Below are 9,980 nucleotides of genomic sequence, written 5' to 3' on the forward strand. Positions count from 1 at the left end.
AAACACAGCCCCACTTATGATACATCCCCTGTTAAATGCCTTCAGTTGCTCCCTGAGCCTGGCAACTTCACACCACCTTCATCTCTCCCCATGGAGCCTGTGACCCAGAAGTGAGAGCCATGTCCTGTCTCTGAAGGTCACCCACACTTATTCTGTGCCTTAGCAAACACAGCAAATGACATTGTGGCCCAGATGGTTAGCAGCCTGTGATACTTGCAAATAGGTGAATACTTAGCCTTTCACTGATAAACTTAAATCTCAATTATACTTTATTAAAACCCATCTAAAATTTATCACAGATCTCCATAGTCTTCATTTTAATATACTCATAACTGAAAATGTTCTTTTAAACATTTTTATTTATTTATTTGAAAGGTAGAGTTACAGACAGAGAGAGGGAGAGACAGAAAGGTCTTCCATCCACTGGTTCACTCCCCAGCTAGCTACAATGGCCAGACTGGGTTGAGATGTAGCCAGGAGTCAGGAGCTTCTTCCAGATCTTCCAGACAGGTGCAAGAGTCTAAGAACATGGGCCATCTTCTACTGCTTTCCCAGGCAATCATCAGGGAGCTGGATTGGAAGAGGAACAGCTAGGATATGAACTGGTGCCCAGATGGGATGCCAGTGCTGCAGGCAGAGGCTTAGCCCACTACGCTAAGTTATGCTCAGTCCAGTTATGCTCAGTAAGGCTTAGTTATGGTACTTTGCTCTCATCTAGTGATGCCAACCTCAGGATCCTTTGAGATGTGCAAATCAGTGCCATGAGCTAAATATGTCTTTCTCAAAACTCATATGTTGAAATCCTCACTCCCAAGTGATGATACTAGGAGAGTGGGGTCTTTGGGGAGGTTATTGAGAGCCTCCCCTCAGGTATGGGATTGGTGTTCTCATAATGTAGGCTCAGGGGAGCTTGGCCATCCCCTGCCACCTTGGGGACAGATAAAAGGCACCATTTATGAAGTAGAAAGCAGACCCTTGGCAGATCCATATCTACTGGTGCCTCCATGTTGGACATGCCCATTTTCTGAATTGTAAACAATAAATTTTTATTGCTAAGAGCTACATAGTTTGCATTTTTTGATAGAGTAACCCAAACTACAGATGGACATAGCTTGCACCTAAACTCAGTGTTCACAAATCGTTCATTCTTTTCCTTATTTTGTTGCCTTCTCCCAGTCCAGTATATTTTATTGTTCCTCCTGATCTCCACTTGGACTGCCACTGGGTCAGCTTCTTAATGTTCATCCCTAATTGCTTGACTTTGTCCCATTTCACTTGTCCATATCACTCCAACCTTAAGTATGCTAGTATGCTCTCTCTCTCTCTCTCTCTCACTTTCTCTCTCTCTCTTCATGTTCTCCACCAACTCCGCCATCCCAGTACTTTGTGGGTACCCTCAGGGTTTAATGATTCCAGCCTTAGCCAGCTTAGGACTACACTCTTTTCTTGTGCTTCTGCTAACCAACTCACCCATTTTATTATTCAATCTTTGTATCTTTCTCTCTTCTCATGTCTTTGCCTCCTGAGTTTGCCGTTGTTCTGGTTGGCTGGGAGGTGCAGAGCAGATGTCTAATTATACAGTGTAATCCATGGATAACTCTCAGCTCTCTCTGATGTGGCAAATCTCCACTGAGGGGATCACGGGCAGGGGTTAACAAAGAATCCTAACCCGAAGCCCCGGAGGACTTGACTCAGTTCTCCTCCTCCATCCCTGTGCTCATCAGAAAATGCTAGTCCTAAGCTTTTTAGCTGGAATGAGATGAAGAGACATGGAAAAGTAACCTGTGACACTGAAGTGCCTGGGGTTGCTAAGGGGAATAGTGAGTCCTGACTTGGAACAAATTCACTTAGTTTTTTCTTTATTTTTTTTAGTTCCTCCTTAAAAGGGAAAAAGCAAGGATTGCTCCAATGTCCAGTTGCCCCCTGAAGTCTAAATTCGGGTGCCCTAAAGAGATCTACTGAGTGACAACATGCCTACACTCTAGAGACTGAAACAGGGGAATAATAATAAATTTCAACCTCCACCCAGGTTCTTCAAGCAACTGAGACTAAGACAGAAACTGTTAAGAGAAAAAAATTTTTTTAAAGATTTACTTATTTATTGGGAAGGCAGAATTACAGAAAGGCAGAGAGAGAGAGAGAGAAAGAGAGGTCTTCCATCCACTGGTTCACGCCCCACTTGACCACAATAGCCAGAGCTCTGCTGATCCGAAGCCAGGAGTCAGGAGCTTCTTCTGGGTCTCCCAAACAGATGCAGGGGCCCAAGGACTGCTACTGCTTCCCCAGGCCATGGCAGAGAGCTGGATTGGAAGTGGTGCAGCCGGGACTCGAACCGGCGCCCATATGGGATGCCAGCACTGCAGACGGCGGCCCCACCCACTATGCCACAGAGCTGGCCCTGAGAAAAAAAACTAAGATAGCTCTTTTTCTGGTGACTGAGATATTTAAGAAAAATCAGCATGGTGTGGAACCTGGAATCTTTCTGTTGGCTCATTTTTCTGGCCATTAAATATTCCTAGAAGACATGGAAAGAAATAAAGCAAAGATCAAAGAAGATGATATAGTGCTCCTCAGATGTTCATACAGATTGGTCTATTGATTGCTTCAACAGTACTTCCTACCGCTGCTTCCTTCGTCCTTCGGGAGAAACATAGAATAATGGAAATTGTATAGGCTTGGGAGCCAGACCTGGTTAGGTAGGATTGCACACCTACTGTTTATTCACTAGGTGGCCTTCGGCAAATTATTTTTAATGCTGTAAGCCTGACAAAGGGTTACTAAAGCACACACTGCATAGCATTCCTGGTAGGAGCCAACGAGGGGACACACACAGGGCCTTTGGCGCTCAGGTGAACACTTTCCATTGTCTGTGGCAGTGGCCACAACCAGGTGTCAGAGTCTTTACCCCTATTCTGTGAATGGAATTCAGGAAAAAAAAAAATTCATCACACTGTGAAAATGGCCCAGGGAAAGAAACATATATTAAGAGCTGAACTTTCGGGAATAATGATTTGGCCCAGATCCTTTGGGCACATTTTTGGGAAAAATTCTTTGGTTAACACCCTCTTTCCCTGTCTGGGGTGACTTTAGAAAGTACTGAAGAATTCAGTGAGAGTAGTGAGGGTGTAGGATGCCCATGGTGGGGGAGGGGAGAGAAGTCAGATTGGAATGGTAGGTGGGAGACACCTGCAAAGGGTTTGCCCTCTTTTGTAAGAGGAGGTGTCGCTGTGTGTGATGGGAGGTGGGGAGTGGGGAGCTGTGTGTAGGCCAGTGTCTTTTACTCCCGTGACTTTAATGGGCAACTGTCACCATCCATCCCTGGCCTAGAGTGTTCTGTAGCCAGGAGCAGAAACTAACCAAGGGAGGACTGGTTGGTTAGAGAGGAGCAAATACGTCAATGGCAGTTTCCACGTCTAAACAAAAACTTCCCAGGGCCTTGAAGCCTTCTCATGCTCCTGGTTACCCTCTTCACCCTGGCACTGACTCAGCCCCGCACAGGGCTCAGCGTCCACTCCCCACAGACCACATGGGGGCAGCAGTGAGAGCCCCGGTCTGGGAAGGAAGGCATCCACCTCCCCAGGCTGAGGCCTCTCCCTGCCTGGACCTTGCTGGTTCCCAGGCAAAGCAGCTGCGCTGGGCGTCAGTTACCTTGGCGCATTCACATCACCCATGAATCCAAATTTCAGTAAAACCAATGGGCAAGTAGTACAGCATAAGTATTCTTTTGTAAACCACAGTTGCGCTGTCACGGTCTAAGCAGGATTATGAAGTGATTATTTTTCTAAGTCACTTTTTATTAGCAACTTCAAGTGTAATAACTTTGAAATTGAAATCAGAGTTAATTCCTGGATCACTCTCATAATAAAAATGAATTGTGTTCAAAAACTGCATCTCAGATCTTGGTTCTGAGACATCCCTCCTCTTGTCGCTGGACCACGTATAAAGGTCAAGCAGCAGGAAGAAGCTAGGGGAGTTGGTAGCACACCTGCAGTTAAACCCTCTTAAAGGAACCACGCAGCAGGGCTCTGCATCCTTCAAAGGCAGCCGGGCCGTGAGTAATGGTCTCAGCCTTGCTCCCCTGTGTGGCATGGAGGGGGTTCACGCATGGTGCTGCTCCCAGGCCACCGGCCCGCGTCTGTTAGTCCCAGCCAAGCTTCATTACCTTTCTTTGAATCCCCTCCAACCTTTTTGATGTCCTTGAGGTTGCAAAGCTGAAAACTGTACACCGTGCAGCATTCCACACAAAACACATTTAGGAATTTCTCGTTCAGAGGAACCTGGGCAAGGCCAAATCTCTCTGGTTGTGTTTTTGTTCTTTGCTTGGAATTTGTCTTGGGCATGCTACTGAGCCAATTGATGCTTTCATCATCATCAGTTTTAAGATTTATACCGGGGGGGGGGGGTGGACAGCGCTGCAGTGTAGCAGGTTAAGCCACCACCTGCAGTGCTGGCATCCCATATGGGTGCTGGTTTGAGACCTGGCTGCTCTACTTCTGATCCAGCTCTCTGCTATGGCCTGAGAGAGCAGTAGAAGACGGCCCAAGTCCTTGGGCCCCTGCACCCACGTGGGAGACGCGGAAGAAATTCATGGCTCCTGGCTTAGGATTGGCGCAGCTCCGGCTGTTGCAGCCAATTGGGGAGTGAACCAGCAGATGAAGACCTCTCTCTCTCTCTCTGTCTCTCTCTCTCCCTCTGCCTCACCTTCTCTCTCTGTGTAACTCTGACTTTCAAATAAATAAATAAATAAATCTTTAAAAAAAAGATTTATACTAGCTATAAGTATGGTTTACTGGGAGCTGGCACTGTGGCTCAGTGCGTTCAGTGGCCACCTTTGGGGCCAGCATACCAAGTCAGAATGTGGATTCAAGTCCTGGCTACTCCTCTTACAATCCAGCTCCCTGATAACATGTCTATAAAGGCAACAAAGATGGTCCAGGAGCTTAGGCCCCTGCCACCCATGTAAGAGATCTGGATAAAGCTCTGGGCTCCTGGCTTCAGCCTAGACCAGCTCTGGCTATTGCAGCTATTTGGGGAGTAAACCAGTAGATGAAAGATTTCTCTGTTTCTCTCTGTTGCTCTCTGTCTGTCTGTCTATCTATCTATCTATCTATCTATTATCTATCTTTGTATCTATCAATCATCTATCTCTCCTCCCCATCCTCTTTCCCTCTCTATCACTCTACCTTACAAATAAAATAAATAAATCCTACCAAATAGAATTAAATAAATAAATAATAAAATGATTTACCACTTTAGAGACTGCAAGTTTTGTTACTTGCACTAGATCATGAAAGCAAGTCAGATTACTAAAGATGGGAAACGTAGCCAATGGGATGAAGCCATTTGCCCAATGTGTGTTTTCCCAGGTAATTTTGTGGAACCAGGGTCCTTTCTGGAGGACCACCGACTTTGTGGGACACCCTGGACAGCTGGGCTATGAGTTCCTCCAGGGCACTGCTCCTGCAGCCTCCTGCTCACCTGGCTGTCACAGCAGTCGGAAAACTGGACAAGGCGCCTGAGTCTTTGGGGGGTGGTGTGGTTAAGTGTTTTAATTCAGTAGGGCAATGAGATCTAAGTTCCCACTCTGTGCAGATTATTCTGTTAGGGAAAAAGGGCTGGAAGTGCTCCTCTTCCTTTTGTCTGCCATTACTTTGGGAGTTTCTACAGATAAAAATGTGCTACGTCTAAGTTGAATCCTTCAAACTGGAGCATGAATTATTCTCCTTAAAGGTCTTTAAGATAGCCCTAGGGGTAGCAGAGGGCTCCTATCTAAGTCTAATTTTTTAAATGACTTTATTGAAAATATGCCAAAAGAATTCCCGAACAATAAGCACATACTACTGGTTGTAATACATATGAATATTTGTATATATTTCATAATCGCACTCATGTCTGCCCTGCTCTCAATGGTAGGCAAATATTTGGGGGAAGAATATTGAGCAACCTTCCTCTATCCCACTTTTTCTCCATAATACTCTCCTTACCCTCGTTCCAGCCATAATTAGTTTTCCAAAGTTATCAAAAAATATCGTGCTGTCTCTGCCTCCCTCACATGGCTCAGATTGCTTTTATTGTTTTGAATGCGCCTTCCTGTCTCCATTCTTAACCTAATCATTTCCATCTACGAGCTCCAGTGACTTCTTCCAGGAAGCTTCTCACACACTCACACACACACACACACTCACACACACACCCCTATCCACACCTGCCTACTTGACTAATACCGCATACTTACGTCTATGGTAGTATTTAACATTCTGTATGAAGGATCTGTAGACTTACCTGTCCCTCACCACTCTAGCCTTAAACCACCAGCCTGCGGAGAATAGATTGGCTGTCTTTGGCATCACGTGTTTCCATTCCTCACACACTGCCTGGGAAATAAGTGAAGAGATACTGAGTGAGTGAGTGAGTGCCTGAGTTCTTGTCCCTGACCGCTTGGCCCCATACTTCAACCTCCAATCCCAGTCCTGCCCTAGAGCCTGCAATGGAAAGTGGGTGGGTAGAGGCTTTTGTCTCTTTGTTCCCTAGGCGATGTGTAGCTGCCTGACTTACCCAGCTGCAATCCAGGAGGATGAGAACAGGGCACTAGGCGAGCAGCTTTCCTCTTCTTGGTGACGTTTAGTGCTGTTTGTGGCTCATCTAATCAAGTCTAGACGCTGTCTTCATGTGCTGCTGTGTGAGTTCCTGTAACACAGACCTCTTTAATCATTTGCCTTTCTGCTAGAATCTGATAGGGGTCATATAAAATCCCTCTCTTCGTCTGCTAATGGCAATTGATGGACACTTATTCTGAGCAATATACATTGCAAAAGACCAGAAAACGCGCCCACTGGTTCTGATTCAGCACTCAGAGCGACAGCCTGGGAACTAGACTGAGAGTTTAATCAGTGGTATGTGATCCTTATTTGTGGTTGGCTGCCTCATCAATTTTCATTTGGGAGTTGAAATGGACTCTGAGACAGATACGGCATTAATTACGGGGGAAATTGGTTGCAAGATGCCTGGAGGTAAAACCCCTCTGATGGGAATCTGAGATGGAAGGAAAGCCAAATTACAAAAGGATGATTTACTGGAAGAGGCCAATGTATGCAATACCATCCCCACTTAGTAAAGAAAAAGGAGCTGATAAGCCAGAAAGACTGTGGGATGACTGAGAAGTGAGAAAAATCCCTGGAACTGACTCTCTCAGAAAAGATTTGTTCTTATGCTGAGTGCATTATATTTCCCTAGAGACAGACGACATTTTCCAGGAGTGTGCTTCAATTAAAAGGCAAGCGAACATTAATAATAGTTGGCAGGGTCCCTATTTTCTTCCAGATTGAAATAAATTTTCCTGAGAGCTGAGTAGGCAGCATCTAGGGATACCAAAGTTAAAATTCATTTTGCTAACAAAGGTATCTTCTGTTATATCAATTTTCTTGTTATAATATCACGTTTCTCCCTAAAGGTCTCAAAAATCTTAGTTAATACCTTATTTTTGTCACTGAATCTTAATCAGGTAAAACATAGAGACAAAGTCGTGGGAGGTATGACTATCCTCGATTTAATATGAGAAAGACCCAGGAAGCTTAACTTAGTGGATTTTTTTAAAGTAACATTTTTCCACATTGAATATAAAACAGAGTAAGTTAACAAGAAAAAGATATTGAAAGTTAGTATCCCTTCCCCCCCTCTCACCCAGAAAGAGATCAGTTCTGTACTTTTAAGAGTTCAGATGTATTTATCCATACCCAAGAGCAAGCAGAAGGCGAGGGTCTTTTGTATTGCCATACAGTGGCTAGGAGCTGGGACCAGAGCCAGACCATCTGTACCCAAACCCTGTCTCTGCTGCTTCCTAGGTGGATGGCTCAGTCATCCCATCTGTATGCCTGGATATATAAATAAAAATAAATATAAACACATTTGCCAGTATCTTCAGAGTTAAGCTGGATCCTTTTTGTTGTGGAAGGGTTCAGGGACTGTCTAAAGCGGATAAATCAGAATCTTCTGGACCCCAGGGACAATGAAGGGTCTTAAACTCAAGTATAGGGATAGGGTTTTATAAGTTTCCCTTAGCTGGACAGCAAAGGATGCCCAGATGGAATTACCAGACAAGTCAGGAGACCAGGGAGCATGAATTCCCCAAGTGTGTGTGACCAGTGGGTGGAGAGTCATGGAGAGTGTCTCCATCTGTGACACCCAGCTACAGCCTGAGGGCCACGCCTTGACCACACGTTTGTCACTAACAGTATTTCTGTTGTGTAATTCAGTTCTTCAGACAGCACCTGGAAAACCAGTAAATAAATGCTGAATGAGTATAGCCACTATGAACCAAGATCTGATATTTCCTCTGTTTTTATGTGTGTTGTTAAGTGCCCATAAATCTGGAATTTTTGAGAGAACAGAAAAGCAACCACAGAAATGACTTATGATTAACTTCCCACCAATCAGGTGGGTGAACAGTCAGAGAAAATGAAATTTGAGAATGAAAAAGGAACATGCCTTGTATCTCCCTCTCCTATTGTGAACTAAAATCAATCCCTGTTCATCAACTAGGAATGTGTTTGGCAGCAAAACCCTATCTTTGATGATTTAAAATATGGTGGATTGTTCAATTATGACAGAAAAATCTGAAAATATACTGTGCAGACTTTTTTTTAATTTTGACAGTTATAGACAGTGAGAGAGAGACAGAGAGAAAGGTCTTCCTTCTGTTGGTTCACCCCCCAAATGACTGCCATGGCCGGTGCTGCACTGGCCTGAAGCCAGGAGCCACGTGCTTCTTCCCAGTCTCCCATGCGGGTGCAGGCGCCCAAGCACTTGGGCCATCCTCCACTGCCCTCCCGGGCCAGAGCAGAGAGCTGGACTGGAAGAGGAGCAACCGGGACTAGAACCCGGCACCCATATGGGATGCCGGCGCCACAGGCAGAGGATTAGCCAAGTGAGCCACGGCGCTGGTCCTTGTCCAGGCTTTCAACAGTGCTATACAGTCTTCTTTCTTTTGACTCTGCCATCCTCAACAGGTGATTTTTGTCTACTGCATTGCAAGATGCATGGAGGCCCTGTAGGCCTTTTGTTGGCATTCCAGGTAGGAAGTAGGAAGAGAGGGTATGGAGAAAGAGGAAATCAAGAGATAAAACACTTCTCAGAAACTGTCCCTTTATATTTCATTGGCCAGTAAGTACTTTGCCACATGTTCATTCTTTGGATGTGTGATGATGAAGCTCGAATTTTTAACTGGGCACATTGCCATGCTGAACTAAATTAGTTTTTATGAATAAGCTAGACAGAACAGATAGATAGATAGAAGGAAAACAGCCCATAGTGTCTGCCACACATATTTTACAACTTGCCAAACCTACCTTATCTATATAAGAAAATGTATGTATTGTTTAAGGCAAACCACATTTATTAAACATACAAGACCATTTGATTTAAAAGTAGAGAGGGCAACTCTACTTGATAAAGAGTTTGCAAAGGCTGGTGCCGCAGCTCAATAGGCTAATCCTCTGCCTGCGGCACCAGCACCCCGGGTTCTAGTCCCGGTCGGGGCGCCGGATTCTGTCCCGGTTGCTCCTCTTCCAGTCCAGCTCTCTGCTGTGGCCAGGGAGTGTAGAGGAGGATGACCCAAGTCCTTGGGCCCTGCACCCGCATGGGAGTCCAGGAGGAGCACCTGGCTCCTGGCTTCAGATAAGCGTGGTGCACTGGCTGAAGTGCTCTCGCCGCAGCAGCCATTGGAGGGTGAACCAACAGTAAAGGAAGACCTTTCTCTCTGTCTCTCTCTCTCTCACTGTCCACTCTGCCTGTCAAAAAAAAAAAAAAGAGTTTGCAAAACAACTTACTAAAAAAGTATTTATTTGAAAGGCAGAGTGACAGAGAAAGAGGGAGAGAAGAGGAGAGAGATCTCCCAGCCATTGGTTCAGTTCCCAAATGGACACAATCGTCAAGTTTGGGATGGACTGAAACTAGGAGCCAGGAACTGAAACCAGGTCTCCCAC

General features: G+C 45.3%; 1 long non-coding RNA gene across 1 annotated transcript; it reads right to left on the bottom strand.

Annotated features, from left to right (window-relative positions):
- Positions 1–382: 382 nt before the first annotated feature.
- Positions 383–9,553, bottom strand: LOC108177064 (uncharacterized). Its single transcript, XR_016213743.1, has 4 exons — positions 7,734–9,553; positions 6,556–6,687; positions 6,283–6,374; positions 383–570 (listed from the first exon to the last, which is right to left on the bottom strand). It is a non-coding gene; the product is annotated as an uncharacterized LOC108177064 (long non-coding RNA).
- Between the last annotated feature and the right edge of the window lie 427 nt (positions 9,554–9,980).

Source organism: Oryctolagus cuniculus, chromosome 9 (genome assembly GCF_051225735.1).
Source record: "Oryctolagus cuniculus isolate XC-2025 breed Fujian yellow rabbit chromosome 9, ASM5122573v1, whole genome shotgun sequence".
NCBI lineage: Eukaryota > Metazoa > Chordata > Mammalia > Lagomorpha > Leporidae > Oryctolagus > Oryctolagus cuniculus.